Genomic DNA, 27,426 nt, shown 5'->3' on the forward strand with positions numbered 1-27,426 from the left:
CCATGAGCTCAGGACGGGATATGGTATTTATGTCTATCCCTTTGTCTCTGGCCTGGCTATTGCAGTACTCTAGCCTGAGGCTATCGACAGACTGGCCACCTGCCCTAGCCGCAAACAGAGTCAAGTCTTCGCCTCTCTTAGGAAAACCAGTCAAGAAATATATGTGCACCAGCTTGATTTCGAGCTGGTGGCTGCTAATGAAGAAGCATTGGTCCTGTATGCTCCATCTGTCAACCATCCACTGTAAGAAATCCACCTGAGCCCTCATGCTAGGAATGGCCCAGAATTTGTACAAGCCGCACGCCCTCAAAGCATAAAGTGAAGGCTGATGATTCCATGCGGCGACATCTACATCCTCATGCTCTCGTTCATGCCAATCTAGCATGATGTACTCTCTGCATCAAGTATAAGGATAAATTAAATTGCTACAAACTATTTTGATTGGTCCATTTTTGAGAATTTTTGGGTTAAAAACCCTTGCGACAGGGACCGCACCCTCCGGGTTAGACACAGTGTGTGGGACCGCACTTTTTCTACATGGAAGGTGCGGACCCTGAGCGTTTTCCCAATGGAGAAAAAGTTGGGGTCCGCAGGCCAGCAGTGGTAAACCTGCAGGCCCCCCCGCGCGGGTTTTATGCCTAAAAACCCTCCCAAAAATGAAAATAAATGACTAAAACAAAAATTGAAATGGTTAAAAATGAAGAGTAGGATGATTTGGATTACCTGGAGAAGACGGCGTTCGATTCCGACGGTTTGATTTTCCGCAATCTTCACGGGAAGTTTTCTGAGCAAAAGCACTATTTTCTCACCCAAACTCAAACGGTAAAAATGAATTGGCGAAGGCCCTTTTTATAAGTTTTTTGAGTAAATAAATTGCAAATTTGTTTATGTTTCACTTTGAAAAGGTATTTTTGCGACATTTTTATCTATTTCAAACAGGTATGAGTAATGTTTGTGTTTTTGTGTAGGATAAAGGATTATTCAGGTGAAATCTAGCATTTTTGACGAAAAACATTTAGAGTCACCTTTAAGCTCTTTTCTGACTCCTAAAACATGAAAAGATTGCCGAGTGTTTCTTTTAAACTCGTTAAAACGGAATTAAAAGACGGTCCACTTACAGCTCTTTTCCGCTGTAAAAACATGAAAATATCGCCGGATTTTTGTCGTTTCAAATTCGATATTGGTTATAAAACGACGTGTCATTGATCACTTTTTTACTTTTTCGGGTCAAAGGCACTAATGACGAAAAGTACTCCTTGGTCGTAAAAGATCAAGTGGTTCTCTCAAGTATTATTTTATAATTTTTCTGGCTTAGGAGACACAAATTTACAAAAAAGGTCAACCTTGGAGTCTTCTTAAGTTTTTCAGACTCTCTAAAATTGAAAAACGGCGATTTTCTTCTATACTGGACTCGTTAAAATTTCACAGAAAACGACCTGTTCAATTACAAGCAGGAACGAACCACTGCTTCTTAGGGTTCAAATTTAAAGTAAGTTGGACTCATCCGAAGGATGAGCTTATAATCAAGCAAATTTTATCCTCCTCAAGCTTGTCAAAAATAAAGAGGTACTTGCTAGAAATGGTCGGGGAAAAGAGAGAAAAATGAGTCTGTTTGTCATACTTTGTAACCACTCTTGAACACGACACTTTTATTTACCTGGGTTGGGAAATCTTTTTCCTAACAGTTGATCAAACCACAATGAAATTCTTCAGCCGGTTTCTGGGTATTAACTTTGGGTCAATTGTCACCAAACCATCTGTTGTGTCGTTATGTGTTCAAGGGGTCACTGCCAATAAGTCATTCATCTGCAAAATATCTGTCATCCATCTTGACCATCCCTGAGTCAGTCCTTGCAACTAAATTTCTTCAACTTGATCTATGATTTCGTGTTGTGGGCTTGCCTACGACGGATCGCTTTCTATCGACATCAGCTCATTATCTAGAAAGATGATCTAGAAATCGTCAATACCTTGAGATCTGCATGCCTCAAAGGCAGGTTTCTCGCCTTTGACGACAGTTTGCATCATTGACTTTCGATCAAAGGATTCCGTGACATGTTCGACATCAACACATTTATTCACATCTCATGGATTTTACTAGGTACTTTGAGAGCCATTGACATCACTGGTGGTTTCTCTCACACTTGTTAACAGTTTACATCATTGACTGGTAATCAAGTGGTTTCTACCATGTTCGACATCAACACATTCATTCACATGGATAGAATCGTACTGTTTTGGGAAGTAGAAATGAAGACCCTGGATCTAGTTTCCACAATCCAGGCTACGAGGAAGTTTGTATTCATTATATAATGGAGTATTCATAAACAGATGGCTGCATCCATACTGTGTCCACCTGAGTCTATACTTGTGATGTTTTACAAGATCATTCCTATATCAGAACAGTAGTTAGTTTTTCTAGTCAGTTTTGATCTCAGTATGGGAATTCCTACCTCAGCGATGATATGATCTTATATATATATCTTGCATTGAATGTTTTTACAGGTTCCAACCAGCCTCTCCACAAGATGATCCTCGAAATGATAAAGTACTTCACTCTTCCTAAATGATCAATGAAATCCTCATCTACTACAGACTTCGCACTTTAGGGGGCAATCTGTTACACAAAAATATCGTCACCATGATTATTTACAGTCAGTATGGGTCTATCATCACTTGTACTGTCCTCCTAAGCAAGTCTCGGACATCAGCTTTTCAAGTCAAGTGTTGGAAATGAGAGAAAGACATTAAAAATCAATGTAACTCTGGTTCCGCACATTCTCTCACTGTCACCTGTGGTTTCGCACCTTCTGTTTACAAAAACTGCGGACCTGCCCACTCTGTCCCTAACGATGTAGGTGTGGACCCCTGTGAAAGTCAAAAGGCGCAAGTTTTTTCTTAAAAAATTCACTTTGGGTTAATTCTAGAGGTTTCTAGAAGGAATTTTGATGTGGATTGTTCGCTCTAAGGTGGTTCATGCATCCCAAAAGAGAAGGAGCTAATCCCTTGATGAGAGGAGCTATCCCTTTGAAGGAGGGCTTTATCCCTTTGAAGGAGGACCTAGTAACCTCCCTCCATTGCACTATAAATACAGGCATTGGGCTGGTTGCTGGAGAGGTTAGAAGCTGAGCATTTTTTAGGGTAAATGCTGGTGAAATCAAGACTTCCTAGTTGAGCTTAAGAGGAGAGATCACATACCTTTTTGGCTTCATTGGGGAGTGAAACTTGTCAAAGTAGAGGAGACTTCTTGCTGGACCCTGGGAGAAGCTTGTACAACATCAAGGCAAAGGTTGTAAAGTTCTTCTTCTTTTGAATTAATACAATCAAACTCATTTTTCTCAACAAGTATCTTATGTTATTTGTTTCATGGACTCCTTAACTTTCATGTTAAATACGTTTTATGATTTTGGCTTTTCAGGTGCTATTTAATTTGTTTGCCTTGTTTGTGTTTGCAGATTCGCGACAAAGGAGCTCATTTGGATAAAAGGAGTGAGGGCATCCACAAACTTACGTTGGACCTAAGGTAGGCCCTAAAAACACTTATTTTCCATTGTTTATTAAAGCATATTTAGAGAAATATAGTGTCTGGTTGGTTTGCTTGTCATTAGGTCTTCTTTAGATTCTAGGAAGGTCTATCTTGTCCGCAAGATCGACTTATTCCATGTGACACATCTCACTTTTGACTTTTCAGCCTTCTTCCCACCATGAGAAGATTTGGATTGGGACACCTTCCCTTTCCCTTTCTTAGCTTTACTCACTAAAGCTAGATTTTCTTCATCATCTTGTTTTGATGAAGATCCATCCTTGGTGTTTCTCCTTATCTCCTTCTGCATCAGATCCGACCAAATTCGTTCCCAATTTGGTAGTTTCTCTCTTCCATTAATCGAGTACTGGTAGCTATGCTAGCTCTTAGGAAGACTGAGGAGTGCAAGACTCACCATGTCATCATCAACAGTCACAATCCCTACCCTTCCAAGCTCATCCCTGTAGGTGGTGAGCTTGTTCAAGAACGTAGAGATTGTGTCACCCTTTTCACACTTGATCTTTCGAATTTTATCTTTCAGCGCTAGCTTCCTCTGATTGTAGCTATTCCAATAAATATCTTTTGATGTTTTCCACATTGAAAATGGAGTCTCCTTCCCATGGAGGCTCGAGACAATGTGATCTCGAACTCCCTCCAGGATGATTCTCCTAGCTCTGGCCACACACTTTTTCCATTCCGCCAGTTGAGTAGCATCAATTGGCTTCTGGACTTCTTGATCAATGAAGTCCTTTAGACCGTTATCTTCTGATACTACCTCTATGCAATCCTTCTAGGCTATATAATTCGAACTGCCATCAAGGGCATATTCGAGTCTCAAACCACTGAACGCCATCAGTGAAATAGATGTGATAAGAACTCAATTCAATATTCAGAAACCAAACTTTGTACTTCTCCATCTTGTATATTGTTCTTCCTTGATCACCTTTTCTCTAATACCATGTAGAATTTTTCTACAAATCATCTAGCTTTGATACCATGTAGAAATTTCCACCTATAGATCACCTAGTAATGCAATGTACTAAAGCAAAACACTTGATCTACTTCTACAAACAATTTAGCGAAAGCTTAATCGAACATGAGCAACTTCAATAAGAACACATATAACTGATATGGAGAAATCAATCACACATAACACAGAAGAATTTACCCGGGGAAAGCCTCAGCCTAAAATCCCATCTCTGTATTATCATACAAGTGGAAATCTTGTTCAAGTTACAAAAGGAATCATCTCTCAAGTTATCCTGCTCTCTCTGCAATCAAGCAATACAGCTCACAGACTGAATAGACATAGAATATATCTTCGTCAAGCCCTCCAAGCCTCCTATTTCCTTGTGCAGTTTTGATTGGGGTCCAATGATATCACATGTGTGAATTGGCCTCATCAACCTCACTCTAACCTCAGGTCCAACTATGCAATCCTTAAGGAATAATATTCCTTATGCATGCAAGGAATATTCACAATGGAATATTCTAGCAATTGATAGTACATTGTCCCTCCATCTGATCTCAACTGGGTCTTTGACTGAACTGACATGCATGAATTATCCATGAGTGAATCTTCAGTTATCTGAAATACAATACTTACATGCATGCAAGCATTAACTAACTGAACTCTCATTAATTTAACAAATTGTTAAATTAATCTAACTAGACATGACTTAGTTAACTAAGCCAACTAATTACAACTCAATATTATGACTCACTCTTATCTCTTTAACTGATGGATAAATCCCTCAATCAAAGGAGAAACTATTGCATGTCCTCACATAGACTTCAAGTTCATAATTCCTTAACTAATTAACTCAAGATGAATTAGTTAATCAATTTACAAACTATTGTTAATATCAAATTGGAATTTTACTTCCTATGTTTAGTCCAGGGACTGACTAAAATAAGAAGGGTTCCCGAAATGCTAGTTTTAGAAAATTTATTTTTAGCACTTTCACTTTTCACCCATTATAGCTAAGATCTCCAATGGCTAAAATGCTATTTATAGCAGTGCTATTTTTAGCATCTTCTATTTTTAGCATTTCTTGTTGCACATTTCAACATTGTACTCCAAAGAAATGTTTGGAGGTTTTTGCATATAATTGTTTCTCCTCCAATAGTTTGAGCACCTTGTTAACATATTGAACATGATCCTTCCAAGGTTTGTTGTAGATTAGTATATCATCAAAAAATAATAACACAAATTTTCTATGGAAGGCTTTGATGGTGGAATTCATCAAACCTTGAAATGTGGAAGGTGCATTGGTAAGGCCAAAAGGCATGACCAATAATTCATAATGACCCTCATGAGTTCTGAAAGTTGTTTCAGAATGTCTTTAGTCTTCATTCTAATTTCATGATATCATGAATGAAGATACAACTTGGTGAAATAAATTGCTCCATGTAATTCATCGAACAACTCATCAATGAAACGAATGGGAAATTTATCTTTAATAGTGAGCTTGTTGAGCTCCATGTAATCTGGACACATACGCCATGATCCATCCTTGTTTTACACCAATATTAATGGAGCAGAGAAATAAATTTGACTAGGTTGAATTATACTAGCCTCTAGCATTTCTGTAACCATACATTCAATTTTACTTTTATGGGCATAAGGATATCTGTAAGGCCTGATGTTTGGAGGAACACTTCTTGAAATCAAATGAATAACATGATCATGATCATGAATAGGCAGGAGGCCTTTGGGAGTCTCAAACACCTTGGAATGATTTTCAAAGAATTTTTGGAGATCTCGAGAAATAGATGATTTTGATGTTTCAACCTCTACCAAGAATAATTGTGCAATTATGACCAATTTTTATTTCTTTAGAAGCTTTTTCATTCCATCAGAGTTGATTATATTTCTTGTTTTCCCTGTGATGCCCCTTTATTCAACTTCCTATCCTTCCCAAAAAAATCAAGAAAAGTTCTTGAAAATTGAAAGCTATCGTCCCCAAAGATTGTAACCATTTGACTCCTGGTACAACATTAGCACCACCCCTTGGAATGGAAAGCATTGGAATATTCAATACATATTCCCCCCTAGTTAGCTTGATATTATGGCACTTTCCAGAGAAATTTATAGTTCCTCCATTTCCAGCCATCACTTGACATTGTTATGTTGGATATAGGAATAAATTCAATTCCTTGGCTATCTTACAATTAATAAAATTATGGGACTACTCAAATTAATCAACACTATTAGCTTTTCCTTATTGATATATCCTTCTATATTGAGATTTTGAGGAGTGGTAATTCCTTCCAATGCATTACAAGATATGGTCGGATTAATTTCTTCTTTCTCGGGGGTTGGTTCCTGGTGTATATTCTCCTCTTTTGATGTTTCTTGTTCCTTTCCTTCCTCCTCTTCACAATCTATGTAGAATAATTTCCTCTCCGCACACTTATGACTTTTAGTGTATTTGATATCACAACTATAATAAAGCCCTTTTGTTCTTTTTTCCTCTAATTTTTGTGGTGTCAACCTTGTAGGTTGTGGAAGAGTAGGAGTAACAACACTTCAATCTTTATAGTTGTGAGTGGTTGTTACAGATCCATTTGGGCACATCAAATCCCAGCATTCAGATCAGTTTTTTAGGGCCCATCAAACCCTAAATTTAGTTGTTTCATGCCCTAAACAAGTCACCCTTTTGAATGCCTCCTTCCCAGACAGTTTCATGACTTGAAGACTTCCAAAAATTGCCTCTAGAGGGACCAGCGTAGTAAGCCCTTTATGAAGGTGTGCTGTAGAGCAATTAAGTCCATGCCAGGGTGCTCTGTAGAGCACTTAGGCTTGTTGTCACCTGCGCTGGGTGAGAATGAGTGAAATTCACATAGGGTTTGGGGAATATTCTTATCTTTTGGAGTTATCTAGAAGTTTCCCTATCTTATCAACTCCTATGAGCTCGAAAATGGATGAGGGATGATTTAAGGAGAATCCTATTCCCTCATCACTTCCTCCATGGAACTAATTCTAAGTATGGAAGGCCATTCAATGTCACCATTAATGACAAAACCTCCTTCATCTTACTATAAATTGACCACTCATCTAAGTGATCAGGGGCTAGATTATGTTGAATTGTAAGGAGATAATGCTACTATGAGACTTGACTTTGGAGCAAATGATGTGATGCCACAAGCTTGTCTTTCTTTTGATGTGATGTGGATGGGATCCAAGCTGAAGGAATGAATTTGAATTAGACACTAATGGTTGTAATTCCTTCTTCTATCTAATAAAGTGTTTGAACTTTTTTCCATATGTTATGTTCTTTCATAATGCTTATATGTATGAATTGCTTTTGATTCCTTTCATTTATATTCAATGGATCGTATGCTTTGATTAGTTTTCATCTTCTGTTTTGTTTACAGGGTACTTCTCGAGTGCATTAAGTACGGGAAGGAGCAATGGAATCAATACAAGGGAGACGAGAGGAAAGTGGAACTACAGGTAGGCCTTCTATCCCCTCTTCTTATCTATTATTTATACGAAAAGTTTAAAACACTTTAAACTATTGTTCTAGGCATAGCTACTTGCCTAGTGAATTAGTGTTTATACATAGATGCTAATTTCTCCAAAAAAAATTGGCAACCATACTAGGGAAGAATCCTCTTTCCTAGTAGCTTATCCACCTCCTAAGACATCCTTGTAGACTTTATTTGTGTTCATCGATTGTAATTCAGCTATTTACATTGAAAAATTGGTCAAAATTGTGTCAAATTGCCTCTTGAAATGGCTTACTATCACTAGCACAGGCTTGTGAGGGACACGGTGCATTGTAGAGGATCCTTGGCTTAGGGACAGTGCTCTGAAGTACACTGTCTCCCACTCTGGGCTGCGTTGATCACCCTAGGATTAGTTTCCCACCTTTGGAAAGAGTGTTTTGCCAAATTTTCTCTGTTTGACTATTTCCTAATTGATCAACAAATGTTATGTCTCAGAAAATGAGTTTTTATCTTCTGGTCTAGCACAACTTTGATAGGATTGTTTAATGTTTATTCATGTTTTCTTTGTCATTATCAATCAATAGTCAAAGTTAGGATATAATTGATTAATCTTCATTCGAAAGAAAGTTTCGTAAATTCTTCCCTTCCTTCGAATTTGAATTGTTGTAAAAGTCTTCATTCGTATGAAAGATTGATTGATTGCATGTCCATATTTCATTTTTGTTCATATTCACATTAAGGGAATAGAAAAGAAATACATGCATATTGCACTGAAAATGTTTGTGTGTACTGATAGGAATAGTGTAGGGAAATTGCATTTAGATTGTGCTCTTTGCTCTTTGATCAAAAGAAATTTGATTGCTCTATCCCTAAGTAGCTAGGATTTTCATCATTAAATTGAATGGAAAGAATGCTTATCATGATAGTTGCATTCCTAGGAATTTCATAATACATCACGTGGTGAACTTGAAAGGCAAATTCCTAAGCAAGATCAACTTAAAATTAACATCAATTTACCTAATGGAGCATTGTCATTAACGAGAACATTTAGTGGTTCTAGGCTAGAGACGTGTTTCGACATCATAAAACAAAGCAGCTGTCGCTAACTTGTCTGCAATACATCCCGAGTGTGATACCTCATTCCACGTACGTGAGTATATCGTAGCTCGTCCATATACCTTTGGGTATATAGGGTGGTGTTACAGTACGTAAAGTATATGGAAATGCTCTCACTGTGTTGTTTTGCATTAGATAGCGCTTATACGGACTGGGCTTCCATGTACCTTCAGGTATATATGGAAGGAAAACTCTACGTTGTTATCCATCCTTAATTAATCAAGTCGGCTACCTTGTAAACTGTGATACACCAAACATACCATTCGAGGAGATTGCCTGCCCGTACTTCTTGGTTCACCGAGAGGTATTCTGTAGTTCACAGTTGCTTGGTAAACCTTTTACCTAGTATAACCTTTTTTGTTTATTTCTTTTTTGATAATAAAATTAATCAGCAATCATGGAGGAACATCAACCCTTACCCCATCATTCATGGAGAATAGCGAGCAAACCACCTTTGCCTCGTGAAGTGACAAAAATTCGGATAAAGCGGTCTCGCTTAGCTGAGTCAAGTACATCAAGAACTCCTAGTTCTTCATCTGAATTACTTGAATCATCTATTTCGGTATGTACTAAGACTCCAATTACTCCAACTATTTCTGGCCTATCCATTTCTGAAGAAGAATTTTCACAGTTACCTGAGGACATTAGCATTGATCCTAATGAAACAGTAACTAACGTTGTTCAACAACTTGAAGTTGCTCAACAAGAAAGTACTTTTTAACTTTAATCAGTTTGACCAGAAGTTAATCCAGAATCTATCCTAGTTCAAACAAAAGTTACATCTGAACTTGAAGTTGTTCAGGAACCTCTTTCTGAAACTATTGTTCATTTACCCGAACATCTGGACTTTGAATTTGAAAATTAAAATGTTGTTACTTTACCAGAACATGATCAACCGGTTACCCCTCGGACATCAGTAACTACTAAAACTTCAACTTTATCAACACTAGAAATCATTTACGGACCTGATAGTGAAGTTCTTCCACCAGGTTTCATTGCTATAGAAGAGGAATTAGAAGAAGATTCCACACTTGGAACCCCATTTCATTTTGGAATTGGGCTTTATCTTTACCCTCATACTATTGATTTTTTCGCTTCATTTGATCCTTCTTCTTTTCAAGTACTCGTCGATTCTTTAGGACAACTTTTGGGTTAGTTAACTATGGCTGAACAACCATCAACATCTCATACTATATCATCTGATGTAGCTGTAGCAGAATCTTCTGTTGTAACCTCTTTGATGTTTTCTACCACACCTGAGTTGCACTTGTATAGTGAATCATCCGTCACTGTTGGTTACCCGTCATTATATGGAACCCACTCAGAGGTTGCTTCTACACCATGGTCATCACCCATGTCCTCAACCAGAATTTTACCTGGTTCTTCTCTAATGGGAACTCAACAGTTTGATTCCATATATCAGTATCAAGCTGGGAAATGTAGTCAAGAAAGACCTATGTATCCATTATATACTGGATTGCCACCATATGGAGAGCAATATTCTTATTCACTGTATCCTCCTTATTCTGGAGGACTACCATATGGTAATATTCCATAGTATTCAGGTCAATCTGGAATTAGAGTTTTTCAATGGCAACCAATAATGCCAGTTCAACCAAGGCTTGTGTATCCAACACAACCAATGCAAATTGTGTCAGCTATTTCTACTACACCTATTGTTACTATGGTACCATAGTCAGAAGTTCAAACTGTTGTGTCTCAACCAGTACAAACTGATCCTTCTACCTTGCAACCACAAGTTTCAGGTCAATAAGTTCAAGTTCCTCAGGTTGTTGTACAACAACCACTTGTTTCTGGGGTTTAGCAACAACCTCAAGTTAGTATACCCTTATCTGGACTGACCCAAGCTTACACTGGTATAGTTTATTCACAACTTGGCCAAGCATTCATTTGCTGGACAACAACAACCATAAAATCAACAATAGTTGTACCAACAACAACAACAGTCGATTCAACAACCATGGCAGCCTCAATGTCAACAACCCCAATTCTAGCAATTCCAACCCCAGTTTGGACTTGTTCCATAGGCTCAACCTGGTTTTGGTCAATCTCAAGCTTACCAAGGTCCTGGTCAACAAGGCTTTGTAGGTTATGGACAACCACACATTCAACCTGGTTATCAACAAACCACCTTATGCTGTTTTTGTTAAACAACAACCATACCAAGGTTACCAAATGCAGATGCCCTATGTCGGTATGCAAAGACCTATTGCTTAGGCCATTCCATCATATCCTGGGTATGCTCAACTGACTTGAATCTCCAGTTGTTGTTTGTAGCAAATTTAAAATTACCATATTTAAATTGGCTCACTAATGATCCCATCTTATATGCACCTTGGTGGCCGACAATTCCGCATAACTTACCATCTGACATTCCGAAATTTAACGGAAATCCTGGAGAAGACCCATCAAATCATTTCATGTCCTTTCATTTGTGGTGTTCATCAAACTCCTTAAATGATGATTCAGATAAACTTAAACTTTTCCAAAGAACACTTACTGGTCCAGCTGCTAAATGGTACATTGAGTTACCAAGAGATTCTTTCGATAATTTCACCACTTTAGCCACTACATTTTTGACCCACTTCTAGTTACCTATCAAATAAGAGACTAGAACGAAATTGCTAACCAACTTTAAACAGACTATTGCTACCCATATATCAAATCATATTCGTGAGTGGCAGCGTCGTCGTCGAATGGTTAAGAAATATGTTCCCGATCAGCTTTTAGTTGAGTGGTTCATAAAATCCTTGTTGCCATCAATCACCGAGGATGTGGCAAAAGGTAGAGTTGTCACAGAAGAGCAAGTTCTTGCTCGTGCCCAATACTTGGATTTGATTTACACACAATCCAGCACACTTTATGATAAAATTCCCAATGCACCTCAACCAACTTTCATTGTTCCCCCTCCTCCACAATCGAGTAAGGACTCTCATGCCGGCAGTTTTATGATATACATATATATATATATATATATATATATATATATATATATATATATATATATATATATATATATATATATACATATCCAAATTTTTTATGTTTGTTTAATTTGATGAATGATTGATATGCCAATCTAATGCTTGATTAGCGATAGAGTCTGCTAATGAATTATCAGATCATGGAATGTGCACATATGTAATATAAACAAATGATTTTTGCATCACTCTCACTCTAAAAAATTGGCGATATAAATAAGGATCGGAAACCCAATAAATGTTATTTAATTGTGACACTACTAGCTATGAGTCAAGATAAACTACCAACGAATCAATTCCATAAGAAATTGCTTTGGATAGTAAATTAATAATGGCAGTATATTCAACAATATTATTTGAAGCAGGACCAATACGTACTCCCATCAACACCATCAATTGGCCAGATGGATAATAAATCACCCAAGTTGCAGAAGCAAAATTTTGAGTGTGCTGACTAGCACCATTGGCAAATCTGAAATATATCAAGTCATCCATCAACACCTACCAAAGCAGATAAAAAAATGTTGATATCAAAAAATTCCCGACAAATATGTATAAAAATACAATATATACAAACAAGCAATTGCTCGGCGGAACTTAAGCAAAATACTTCTTAAGGTAGAGCCCATCTGGGGGCTCCGCTAGCTTGTTCCTAGAGATGTTTATAGGTACAGATCTCGAGCTAATTAACATATTAACTTCAGTAGATAATTGTGTTGCAGCCAAAGGGTTTGAAACTGTACAAACATTGCTAGTAAGCAGATTGGAGAACCTGGATTCAACTTCATGCAATGGAGGAAGAAAATATGAATGATGATGTAAATCTTCACATGGTCAATCTATAGTCGTAATTGCTTCTAAAATTTCTTCCTTAGATGGTAAAATTGTATCTAAGAAATCTAGAGAAGAAGTAGAGTCAAGGGTCGAAGCTGGAGCCACATCACCATCTAACTCCTCCTCTGAAAAAGGAGTGGGATGGTTGTCTGTAGAGTCAACGATAGATTGATAGCTAAGTTCTTTTACAGACATGGAAAATTCCATTCCACCAACCTTCCCTCTATCTAATGTGGTCATAGAGGAAGGTAAGGTCTAAGGGTCTAAAGGCCCCTTGGAGGATGAAATTTCATCGATTCTAGCTATAGGAGGGGGGAGATCAAATATACCCATCAAGGAAGAGTATATCCCAACTCCTAAATTCTCGATAGGTTGAAGGGGATTATCCACCAATGGAATAGTAGAATCTGAAGTCGCACAAGAGTCACTCGAAGAATAATCTAACTGATCAATCTTAACAATTCTCCCCTCATGAGGAAAACAGAGGATGCGGAATAGAGATGAAACTATGCCATCCATCTCATAAATCCAATTCCTTCCTAAGAGAAGGTTGTAATCTAGGTTGGCATCAACGATTTCTACCTCAATATTAATGACCTTTCCTCTAACACATATAGGAAAGGCCTAGAAAATTTCGTGTGGCCTATGAGAATGTCCATCAAATGGTGTTAAGAGAGCCAGTGAAGGAACAACTGAAGGTGATCCAATGGCCTTCCAACATGACATAGACATTACACATGTGGAAGCTCCCTCATCTATAACTGTCTGGAAAATATTGGTTTTTTAGTAAGTAGACTTTATCTGGAAAGCCATATGGTGAGGAAGTCTCTTTTGGACATTCAACATATCAAAAGTGAGCACCAAAGAATTTTTTGGATCCACTACCCCGATCACCGAAAGCAAAGTACTTCTCTAAGAATGACACAACTAGAGTACCTCCAATGCAGACATAGCACAAGGACTTTGAGCCATATCCTCTGCAATTGAGTAGTTTTGGGCTACTCTAGCATTAGGGTTAATAGTCAAGTGCTTTACGAAACCTTTCAGTATCCAAGGTATAGAATCAACAGAGGGTCCCTCAATATGAAGTGGGTATGTGGTTTCGGGAAAAGATTTAGCTTTATATGTCTCTGTTTCACTGTAATTGCATGCTTGTGTGGAAACGTCGACATGAGAGTTCATCATATAAACAGTTGAGGAATTTTCCCCTTCTTGGTTGCCCCCTGCAAAGGTACCAACATTCGAGTTTTCACCAGCAAGTAATTGTTTCCCTTGGGGAAAAGGGTTAGTTAGGACAACTTGGGAGCTAGAGGACCCTTACTGTACTAACAAGCACCGGGCATCTTGAATCTGAGGGAAGAGGTGAGTCAAATGATCTCCATTGCATAAATTGCATGGAAATTTAACCTTTCTCTTAGAATCATTTCTACCCTCACTGGCACCATTGCCATGTTTGTTCACATTACCCTTCCCTTCTTGATTCTTCTTCTTACCTCGTCCCTTTTTCTTACCATCGGATTGTTGATTTCATTTGGGGTTAGAATTTTGGATAATTTTTATGGAGGTAGGTTGGGAGGGTGAAGGTGTAGACGGTGCTACCTGGTTATAAGAAGTAGTTTGTAGAGACAACTACTACAATTAGTTCAAAAGGTTCATCGTATTTGTGTCAATTGATCCAACTATACCATCAGTGTGAGGGCTTGGCTTCGCTTTGGCTAAATCAATATTGAATCTAAGACCGTCAGGTAGGATTTTCTGAAGAGTCCCAGACTGAGAATATATCGGTTCTAATTGTTGGGCTCGAAAAATAGCCTGCTATTCCAAATAAACACTAGAAAGAGAAACATCCTTTGAGATCTCTAGTTGTAATTATTTAAGAAACCATTCGAGACGAAACTCTGGTGGAATTTTGGCTTTGATAAGCCTCTTTCTCCATCTCCATTCCTGGATGTGATCCGAAATGTGAGTTGTCATGTCTTGATGAAAATTGGCCAGAAGCTCGGTTCCGGATTTATAGCGGGCAGGCACTAAAAATGGTTCAAGAAACTATTAGCCAAATCAGCGAAAGAAGTAAAGGTGCCCCCTAACAACTTTATATACCATTTGGTTGCATTCTCAGTTAAGGTGCGCTGAAATAACCTCAACCTGATCGAATCATCTATCAGGGAGTTGGGGCACCATAAGTGGAATCTGATCACATGGTCTCCTGGGTCTTCACCATTCTTCCCTTCGAATTTTGGAATATCTAATGGAAGTTTAGTTGGGACCGGAGGCCAAGCTAGATTGTACCTAATTGGATCATTTGTCAATTTAGTCAACTCTGGCAAATTAAGCGTGCCCAGAAAAGAAATTCATGGAGGACCTTTGGAATTCCATTCAGAATGGGCGGGGTTCCCATAGGTCTAAAAAGAATGACCTAAATTTTGAAAGGCACCAGGTTGCCCAAAGTAACTCATAGAGCCTATTGAACCAAAGGGTGATCCTTGTTGTTTAGCAAAATTTAGAGTTTGACCAACTCCTGCCAAAAATCCTCAGTAACTGGTGAAGTTACCCCCAAACGAAGTACTGAAAGGAGCTGACATCCCCTGATAAGGGTTCCATGCGTTAGCAAAGGGTGAAAAAATTTGAAATGAATTAACCGAGGAATATAGCATATTCCCTTGTTGGCCGAAAAATTGATTCCTAGCTCCTATCCCACTAACCGCAGGGTTTGTCCAACTCTGAAAGGGGTTACTACCTTGACTTTTAAAAGGAAAAGGCATTGACCCTACTATCAAATTGGAATGTGGTATATGACCACTTTCAAATGGGAAACCCTGAAAAGAAGCTGATCCACTCATCATGGATGTAGAGGCAGTTGATGGTATATTCAAAGGAACTAAAGGGATACCTTGAGTGGGCATTCCAAAAGTTAAAAATCCAAAACTAGATGCATTAGGCTGAGAACTTCCACTCGTTGACGAAATGGAAGTAGACCCTAATATAGATGTGTTGGGAGTGTTAGAAGGGATGGAAATAGTTCCTCCCCCTTGCACAGATATGGGAATCGACATGCTCGCAACACTTGTCATGGGTGCCATTCTTCCAGTAGTGGCCATCGAAGGGATAGATGTATGTGGACCTGGGCTTGAAGGCTTGTGAGTCGGAGTTCCAATGTATAACAAAATGTCTGGATGATCGGGAGGGAGAGGAGAATATAGAGCCGCAACCAACTCTGAAAATTCTTCTACTTCAATACTATCTTCTGACTGGAAGAGTACTCGAGAAAGAACTGGTGTGTTTCTCTCTAACTCTGCACTAGTACCAGGTCTATATTGGGAACTAATGCCCCCAAGTGGAGGATCAATCTTCGGTGTGCCTGGTGCCACTGATTGGAAACTACTAGTAGAATCACTCCTACCCCTTCTAGGAGAAGGCTTTGTTCTCGTAGGTGAAAGCCCATGAAGTCTCCGAGACCGTCGAGATGGTCGATCAGCCACTTTGAATTATTTTACAAAATCTACTTAAAGACTCAAGAAAATTAAAAAGCTAGGCCGACTAGGAGCACATAACACTCACTAAAATGTCCCTAAAGATATCAGAAATCAAACAACTTCCAAGTATTTCTGCTCCGGGTGATTAGGACCAGACACCAAAATATAAGAATGTTATTAATAAGGGCCTTCTGAAAATAAACTGGGGTAATTATACCCCAGGCCTATTAGTGAAGGTATCAGAGATAGTTACACTGACCTCTAAACAATAGCCTTTTCTAGTGCAAGCCCCCAAGCTTCACAAGGGTGCCCTCCAGAAGTATTGTTGAACTTGATACAACATCAACCTCAGGTTCCATGGGATTCCCTTCTGCGGCCACCTATGCGGATCCCTAGGATAGGCAACTATGGTCACCAACTCGTATCAGAAGTCAGGTGGAACAATCGTGAGGTAGGATCCGACAAGTAAGAGAGGGTGTATCTCTTGTCCTTATCTTCAATAACCCTCGTGCTTTACTCCCAGTCACAGAGCTTTCCTGGTCTCCCTAATGCTATTGGATTTCACTCTTTAATCAAACTTCTATGTTTTACAATTTAGAGCGGCCTTGGAGAGTTAACTCTCCTCTCACCTAATCCAAGGCCCTAACAAACCTAAACTTGTTGGTCTATTTTGATGACAATACAAAAGTTCTAGTTTATTTTATTAAGTGCTTGATTTTAAAAGACTGTTATTTTAAGTCAAAGGGATAAATGGAAATGAAACTGATGGTGTTTGTATGACGAAAAAGAAATCAATGAAAAACTAACTTATATGAATACAATTGTTTGTTCTTCGATGAAAAGAAATTTCTATGTGGGTTCTACGAAACTTCTATAAAGAAATAAAATTTTTTCCTTTCTTTTCTTAAACACACTTCACACATACAAAAACTAAAAAGACTATTGATGCTTTAATAATGCAAAACTACCCTAATGCAAGGTGTAAATGAAGATACAAGATCCTAGATTACTCTAAAAAGAACGAAAGCACTTGTTTATAACTATTAATAAGTCAACTTAAGTGTTTAAAAAAAATACAAATTTTGAATACAAAATCTTTTCCAAACAAGGAAAAATCCAAAAAGATCGCCATTTAATTTCAAAAAATCAAAAGAAACCAAAATCAAACTTGCAAAAAGAAGACAAAAACAATGTTTTTTAAGATCTTTTATTTTTAAAGAAATAATGAAAACAACCTTTCGAAAGCACTCTAAATGCCACTTAAGACTCAAAGATCGAAAGAAGAGCACAAGGAAACTTTGCAAGTTACAAATTTGACAACGAATGAAAACTTGAACAAAAATGCTTCAACTTGTACTAAACAACCCAAATAGTAGCAAAGATCTTGACAAGTTTACAAAAAAGTCAGGAAGGAAACACTTGCAAATTTGTCAAAAGGAAACTTTCAAAAAGCAAGAAAAGGTGTAAGGCCACAAAATGACAAATAGCAAAGCAAGTAGACCAATAATTGAGCTTGACACTAAGATTGAAGATAATCTAATGTTCTAGAGGACTAGAACAATCAAGAACCTCTGTAAGAAGTCTTGTGTGACAAAACACAAATCATAAAACTCACTCAAAAACAAACCTAGGCCAAAAATTTTCAAAGAGGAAGAGATTTCAAAACAGTAAGCTCGCAAAATAACAAAATTCTATAGATAGAAATTGACCACTCAGTAACCAAACAAACCAAGGAAAAAATATTTCTAGGCAAAGAGATTTGAGAAAACTATGCAAAAAATGGTATATGCGACTGTGTTCAAGCACAGAGGTATGTACATGTGCTTCTGATAAAGGAAACTCCCGTATATGTGGGTTCACTTCACAGAAACAAGCATGTGTACGCTACTATAAACAGACTAAAGTGTGTATACAAAGCCTTGCAAGAAAAATAAAAAATAAAGCCAGATCAAAAAGATCAGACTTAAAGTCCGAGATTATACTGGACCAAACAATAATGTCATAGGAAGCAAATGAGGAACTGAGCCCTAATTGACACTGAACACCCAAACTAGGAATAACAAGATTGTGATCTCCAGTGGAGTCACCAATTTTGTTACGGGAATAACTACCCTAGGGCTTTGGGTTGAAACCCCAATAGAGCAAGAGAAAACTACAGTAAGAAACCCTCATACAACTCAGGAAACATGCTTATATAAACAAACTACGTGATAGCGACAATACTCGGATGTCCTTCGTTTGGGTAGTTCTAGCAGGGTTCAGACCCTCTACAACTCCTGATGATCTTCGAATCTGCAAATCAACCAATTCGAACATACATATCAGCATATGGATAAAACATTTTAATGAAACTAACTTTATATCATATAAGCAAATAATTAGTTATACATCAAAATAACATTCATACATGAATTACAACAATATCTGATGCATAAACAAAGTTAATCTCAAGAACAGGACAACACTTCTTTTTATTGTAGAAAGCTATAACTAACACAGAGAGAATTCACCTTAGTCTTCTTCTTTTGGCTCCAAGTGGAACCGTCCTCCAGATCCATCCAGTCCCATTCTTCAACAGTCTCCTTCCATAACCAATACCATGATATCTCAAGCAAGAGGGAGAATATCAACACTCAAGGAAACAAGGGTTTCCTGAAACTTGGGGAAGTGCTTGAAGCACAAGGATACTTCAGACTCTGTCAGCAATAATATTAGTATAATAATTATATCTCTTCTCATCCTTAAGGCCTTCCCATAGAAGTCTATTTATACTTCTCCCAATTAGTTTTTTAGTTGGGAAAGAGTTGGGAAACAGTTGGGCCATGGGCACTAGGAGGTAATCAACAGGTAAAACCCGTGAATTCCGCCCAAAATTAAGAAAATTTATTTTTTTTAAGTGTTTTAACACATATACACGGGTTGGGTATTGAATAACTTGTGTGTACACACTTTTATCTCAAGGTAAAGTAGCATATAGGGAATAAAACATGTTTTTAAAATATTTGGAACAAGTCTGGAAGGACGGGTTGCCCTAGGCCATAAACCAAGCATCACAAATACCAAGGGTGGTAAATGGAGTTATAACAGATGGTGTAATCGATTCTTCGATTACACAAATAGCGGGAAGACCATTTGGTCAAACTCTTTCTCTTTCCAATCAAACTACCAATGCATCAGAAAATACTCTTGCCTCCGAAATTAATGTCATGTGATTTGGCAATGCCAAAAATCCAAAGCAACCAGGGAGAAAGAAAAAGGGGGTAAAAAAGAAGAAACAAGATAATTCCCCTCCATAAAAATCATTTGATTCCTATACTTCGACAAGGAAACCGTGTTATCCATGTCTGATCTATAATGACAATCATTTTACAAGAGATTGTCCACGCCGCTCTGAGGTCTCTAAACTTTTAAAGACTTCAAACAGATCGGCAGTGTTGACTGATCCGTTTCCAAACCTAGAGACACATTTGGTTGTGACAAACCATGCTTCAGCATCCCAAGTACTCATGTTATCCATCACAAAGCCACAAAACGAAGTTTTTGTGTCAATGAGAAACAAAGATTATGGAAATCCATTGTCATCGTCGAATAATCAGGCCAATGTTCAACCTAGTCCTTTGGCTTCATCTTCATCTAAAAATGTTCTACCCATTGTACCTGAATTGACAATTAAACCACCAAAGTGAGTTGTGCACAAATCGACATTTAACCCTCGGGCTCGAGCAGCTCAAAATTATAACATAGTGGAAGAACTTTCTCAATCGCCTTCTACTATGTCGACACTCGAGGTGTTGCAAAACTGTCCCTCCCAGAAGTAGGCTTTAATGTGAGCAATAGGTGGAAAAGATCATATGGATTCAAATCTTGTGGATTGTAACCATGCGGGATATACACCAGAGTTACTGGCGTAGTTAGCTTTCCTAATTCAAGTAAAAGCTCTCAATAATAATGTTCACCGAACTACTATTTATGAGGGGACATCTAGTTGCATTATGTCCATGAGCTGCAGGAAAACACTTGGTTCACCACCATTGTCATGATCATCGACCACGTTGAAAGGTTTTGATGGAAGAACATATACTCCATGTAGGATTTTGAGTAACCTACAAATTGAATAGGGGACAAAACAATTACTGTTGAAGTTGGGGTAGTTGACGGACCCCTCGATTACAACATTTTACTAGGAAGGCCTTGGGTATATGCTATGGCTGCTGTGGTTTCCACGTACTTCCATACTATTGCATTCCCTTATAAGGGTGGAATCACAGTCATTGATCAGCTAGCCTTCTTTGTCAATAGTTCACAAGCTACGGGAAGCACTCCGTTGGTACACGGACCCCCACTATCACTTCAAAGTGTTGGAGTAGGTCCCTTTAAAGATCCTTCCCTAATGGGTACATTTACACTACCGTCACCATCTCATTTGGTAGAAGTGGCAAGAGTAGAGACTTGCAACATGATTTCCTCCACCTCATTTGATTTAAGGAGGATTACCAACAAAATTGAAGTTGATATTAATATTGAGGTGATGCTGCTAAGCCCCATTGAATCATCATAGCAATCAATTTTTCGAGCTTGTGCGGCAAACCCAAATCCACACTCAACAATTGTATGGGTAGATCAATCATTAGAATATGGTACTTCTTTGGATCCTTTTTCATGTATACATTCTACAGATGAAGGAATCATCCAATCGATGATGATAGGAGAGGAACCATGGGAAGATTATCATCATCGTTCCCATATTCTAGATGACATCAAAGATTATTCAAATGAACTAAAACACCCATCAGTCGTTGATTTCCTATCAATTTCAGTTTTCATAGACACAATTGAATCTAAGAAAAACCTGTCAAGTATTGAAGAAACGATTTCTATTAATATTTCGACCAAGCCTAATATTGTAGAGAACATTCATGTCAGAAAATCTTGTTCTCCATTGGAACTCAATAATTACAGTACTCTCTTTCGTGAATTTAGAGATATTTTTGCATGATATTACGAGCAGATGCCAGGAATTGACATTAGTATTGTTGAACACAAAATCAAAATGTACCCTGATGTTAAGCTAGTGTGACAACAGCTTCAACCTTTTCCTCCAAAGAAAGCTGTTGCAATTAAAGAAGAAGTTGAAAAACTTTTGCGAGTTGGTTTTATTTACCATGTTCCTCTTACTGACTAGGTTTCCAACATTGTTCCTATCATGAAGAAACAAGGAACAATTCAAGTGTGCATCAATTATATATATGTAAATTAGTCATGTCCAAGGGACAATTATCCTACTCCTTTTATCGACTAGATTATTGATGAATGTGCCAGATGCAAAATATTATCATTTATGGATGGATTTCTCGGCTATAATCAAATCAATATGTGCCCACAAGACCAATCAAAAACAACTTTTATTTTTCCATGGGACACATTCTCCTAGAGGAAACTCCCATTCGGTTTGAAGAATGTTGGGGCCACATTTCAGAGGGCAATTAATTTTGCCTTCCATGACATCAAGCACATTGTTCAACCTTACATTGAAAATTTACCTGCTCATTCACGAAAGCGGATTCATCACCCACAACACTTAAGAGCAATATTTTTACAGTGTCGACACTACAATATTCGACTCAATCCACAAAAATGTGTGTTTTGCGTTGGTTCTGATTGCTTTCTTGGATTTGTAGTGTCTCAAGAAGGGATTCAACTAGATCCATTAAAGGTTCAGGCAATTCTGGATTTGCCTCCACCTTCAAATATTTTACAGTTATAGAGACTCCAAGGGAAAGACAACTTTCTGATGAGGTTCATTCCTAATTACACTGAAATGGATAAAGTTTTTACACATCTTTTTGAAAAAGGAGATACCCTTTCATTGGGATCAGGTTGCGCAGGCTTCCTTTGACGCTCTTAAAGATACCCTGATTAGAGCTTGATTAATGTACTCTCCAAATTACCAAAATGACTATTACCTGTAACTCACCATTGTAGATACAACCATTTGGATGGTTTTAGTCCAAGAAGAAAATGGGATTGAACATCCTATTTATTACTTAAGTCGTAATCTCAATGATACAGAAAGTAAGTACTCTTATGTCAAAAAACTAGCTTTGGAAGCTCTGCAATTTGTTCAAAGATTTCGCCATTATATCTTGTTACGGAAAACAACTATCATTTTAGATTGCAACCCTATGAAATACATTTTGTCACGTCAATTGATGGGGGGAAATTATTCAAAATGGATAGTTATTCTACAGGAATTTGATTTAGAATTCATCAAGTCTAAATCAAAGAAATCTCTAGATTTTGCTGAGTTACTATGTGACCGTCCCTCGACCTCCATTGATTCAACATCCAAACCATCAATTTTGGATGAGTCTCTATTTCTAATTTCATCATTTGATGCATGGTATGAAGATATACTACTTTATCTCCAAACCCAAACTTTCCGGCAAGATACCTCTCGCTCGCAACAACAACGTATTCGTTACCAAGCCAAAGATTGTCTGATCATTGACGACACACTTTACCGTCGTGGTATAGATACAATTTTATGGAGGTGCCTCACGCATGAGGAGGCTGAGAAAGTATAGAATGAATGCCATTCAGGTGCCTGTGGTGGACACTTATCTGGATATGCAACCGCACAAAGAATTCTTCGTGTTGGTTACTTCTGGCCAACTATATTTAAATATTGTATTATTGTTGTCAGAAGCTATCATGCATGTTACATATATGACCAAAAAACTAGATTACCACCTGCACCATTGCATCTAGTCATTGTTGTTGGTCCATTTGCCAAATGGGGCATTGACTTTACGACATGTAACCGCACCTCGGTCAAGGGGCACAGGTATATTATAGTCCTCATTTACTATTTTAAGAAATGGGTCGAGGCGATGCCAACATTGAACAATAGTGGTGAAACAGCTGCTCTTTTCCTTTTTAACCATGTGGTTGCGTGGTTTGGTGTACCACAAGCCATATTTATAGATCATGGGTCGCATTTTCGCAATCACATGATGGCTGAGTTGACTGCTAAGTTAGGACTGTCACATGATACTTATACCCCATATTATCCGCAAGTGAATGGACAAGTTGAGGCCATCAACAAGGTCGTGAAGCAGATGTTGCAAAGAATGATAGGGGTTGATAAAATAAACTAGCACTTAATCCTGTACTCTACCTTGTGGGCATATCGAACCTCATTGAGAAATGCAATTGGATTTACACACTTTCAGTTGGTGTATGGTTTGGAAGCAATCTTACCAATACAATGTGAAATTTCATCGCTCAAACTCACGATTGACCTGTTACACGAGACTTCTGAAGAAGAAGCGTGTTTCTTGGAATTAATCCATCTGGATGAAACCCGTCATGATGCCGCATTGGCTAACGAAGCACATTAGAAATGTATTAAGGTGCAATATGATAGGAATGTCAAGCCTCATATCTTCTCATAAGGAGACTTGGTCATTCTTTACGATTAGGAAGCTGATAAAATTGGAGTAGGGAAATTTGAACCAATGTGGATGGGTCCTTATGTTTTCAAGCATCTTCTGGAAAAAGGAGCTTATGAGTTAGTAGATTATGATGGGATTCCATTGTTGCAGCCCTGAAACGAGTTGTACCTCAAATGTTACTATGCCTGATTAAGTGTAGTAAAACTCACTATATATATGCTTTCATTGCATGTGTGTGTGTGTGTTTTAGATATTTTTATCTGGTTAGTAATCTGCTTTTCATTTGTTGTAGATGTCGGAGTCTTCTGAACCTTTTGTTGGTTATGCTAATGGTGCTAGTCGTACTACACATAATTTGTCTTCTGCAACATGACCTATTTTCACTTCAAGTGTTGAGTTAGTAAGTTTTCAAGGGATTTGTATCAGTTGATCGACAAACAATATTGGTGAGTATAACACATTGATTGAACTACTCTATGATGCCATTTCAATTAGCATTCGCCAAATCATCGTTAGGCTGGACTCACAACTCATTGTACTACAACTAACAAACATTTATACTATCCGAAATCCAACAATTTTTTGTATGTTCCTTAGAGTTCATATTTTGGAAAGACATTTTGAGCACATTCAATATCAACATATTTCCAAAAATCTTAACACATTAACTGATTCTCTACATAATTATGTGTTAAATAGACAATTGCAAGACATGTAAAAGTAATATTTTCAATTCACATCATCAGTTGAATAGGATTGCATATAACCATTAAAAACTTTGAAAGTAAAATAGATAGGTGTTCTAAAAGTTTTTACAAAATTTGTGCCTAAGACACATTTGGTCATCTCACCCAAAAACTCAAAAATGCATACAAAATATCCTAAGTAGATCTAGTGGTGCTCATGATAACAGGTCACAGCTTGTGCTATCATGCGCAAAAGCCTTGCCCAACAGTTAGGAACACCAGTAGTGTGGCACTACAACTTCATAGGTAACTCCTCGATCCGGATATCCGAAATACCAAGGGTTAGTCCCTCTATATGATCCTAAAACTCTGCTAAGGTTTCAACCAAATCCAAGTCTTGGAGAACTGCTCTCCCGATGTTTCTCTCTACTGGCCCACTTACAACCTATTGGTGTACTGAAGGTCGAACAGTACACATCTGTATGCATAAGAGTAATTTTAGTTTAGTCTTAGAAACATTAAAAAACACAAAAAACATGTAGAAAATTCAAAAATCAAGAAACACTTTGGTCCAACAACTTACCCATAGCACCCCATTGTGCTCCAACTGGTAGAATCAAATATGGATCTCCACGGTAATCCATTCTTGAGTATGGATGCTTCTCGATAACAACATGTCGCTCAAGCCAGCTGAAAAATGCAAGGAAGAAAATGATTGTTGACTAACCAACATGTCAAGCCATCAATTCAACCCACCTCTGCATACGTGGATCTCTAGGACTAGCCATACCTAGTGATACATGTTGTGGTTTCATCAATGGGATTTTCTCTAAGGAAAAAGAAATTAAGATCAAAAAAAAAAAAAAAAATTTAATTAATTAATTAAATTAATCAGAGACAGCCGACATCTCATCAAAATTTATTTTTCAAAAATTGAGAGCCGACATTCATCTTTTTTTCTCTCCTCATTACTATTTAAACCCTCAAATAAGCTCTTATTCTATCAGCATTCATGTTGTCCTGATGATGGATCCCGGTTGGGATTTGAAACGTTGGTAGAAAATGGTTCTTACTGTGGATTCTCCAGTGACTAAGTCGAACATGGTAGAAATTCTTCGTCTTACTGCTTTTTACCTTAGTCAGTTGTTCTTTCAGCAGTGAAAGTACAAACTCTCACTAGTTGAAAACTTTTGGCTCTAGACACTCTAGTGCATACTGCTTATAAGATCTGTTTGCCAAATGTAGTGTCACACTGCTAGCCAATTTTGTGATCGTGAAGAGAATCATTATTAAAGGAAAATCACTTACATCCCTAATATTTATTTTGTCATCCTTGCTACGCTATGTACCTGGCTGACAAAACTGTATGATGTAATCTCTCATCGATTCACCTCCATGGGAAAATCTAGAAAGTGAGATGGGGGCACCTCGCTTCGATAGTCTGATAATAAAGTAAATATCCTCAATAGTAAAAGGGACCATCTTGTCCCTAATGTGAAATGTCTGATCTATTGGATCCCATGCACGAATAAGGAACTGTGGTAGTTCTATTTGTTGCCTCATTCCGAACAACTTAAAGTATTTGAGTAACCCGTAATTTCTGAGGGCCTCAACTGTACCCAGGTTGTTTAGGGAAACCATGTCTTGTTCTTCATGCTCTCTTTCTCGCCATGTAATCAGCATTATGATCCAATGAAATCCTGAAACACAATCATAAGCTAAATTAGGATCCTTTCCATGGAAAAAACAAGACAAATTTTGGAGCTAACAGCTAAAACAAACTTAGGAAACTCGCCCAACGCAACCCAGGCACAGAGATAGTGCACTGCAGAGCATCTAGCCTCCTATTTGGGTGCTCTTTAGTGTAGTTTTTGATGTGAAAGCCTACACTAATCCTAGGGAAAAAAAGTGTAACCCAGGGGCCCCAAAAAACCCTAAAATTTTCATGAATGACAAAACAATGAATTGAAAAGAAAGTAGAGAGGTTTAGTTCCTACATGGTTTGGATGGCTCAAGAAATGGTCCACAGAATATTTTGCAATCAACTGGTGAAGTTTGAGGTAAAAACTGAGCTCAGGGCACAAAACTGGATGGTAAGTTCCAAATGGTAAAAATGTTATGGCAAAAGCTTGTTTTATGTTTATTTCATGTTAATTAATTGACTAAACATTCGTATTTTCCTATGAAACATATATTTTTAATCCATTTGGTGATGTTTTGAGTAGGTTTTACAACTGATTTGCAGAATTCAACTTGCTCGATTGTAAGTCGTACTTTTGACCATAGAGCACACTTTTATCTCTTTTTTGTGCTCTGTTAAAAACGAAAAAGGAACCCCATTGGAATCCTCTTTAAGCTCTTTTCAGAATCTCTAAATATGAAAATATCGTCGAGCGCTTGTCCTTTCCAGCTCGTTAACAGATTGGAAAAGATATCTCTCTTGTATTATTTTACGCTTTTTCAGACTTGAGAGATTAATTTACGAAAAATAATTTGTGGAGTTTTATTTTTGTACCTATTCAAACTCTCTAAACATGAAAAGGACCGAGTTATCTTTGTCATTAAACTTGTTAAAAACATCAAATAGTGACAAACTTGTCCATCTAGAGAAGACCGAGTTTCACCTTCGCTAGACTCATTAAAACATCAAATAACGATGGATTCACCCAAAGGGTGAAATTATACAACAAGCATATGTTATCGTCCTCAAGCTTGATAAATATAAAGAGGTACTGGTCAGCAATGACTAGGGAAAATGGAAAAAGGGGAAAACCACTTTATGGTATCAGGTCGCTCTTGAACATGACACTTTCACTCCATCACCGTGACTATCTGGGTTGGGTTATTAGCTTGATGGCTATCATACCATCCATCGCTTTGTTT

This window comes from Pinus tabuliformis, chromosome 6 (assembly GCF_031772625.1).
Source record: "Pinus tabuliformis cultivar Carrire ecotype Pingquan chromosome 6, CPIR1, whole genome shotgun sequence".
NCBI classification, from domain to species: Eukaryota; Viridiplantae; Streptophyta; class Pinopsida; order Pinales; family Pinaceae; genus Pinus; species Pinus tabuliformis.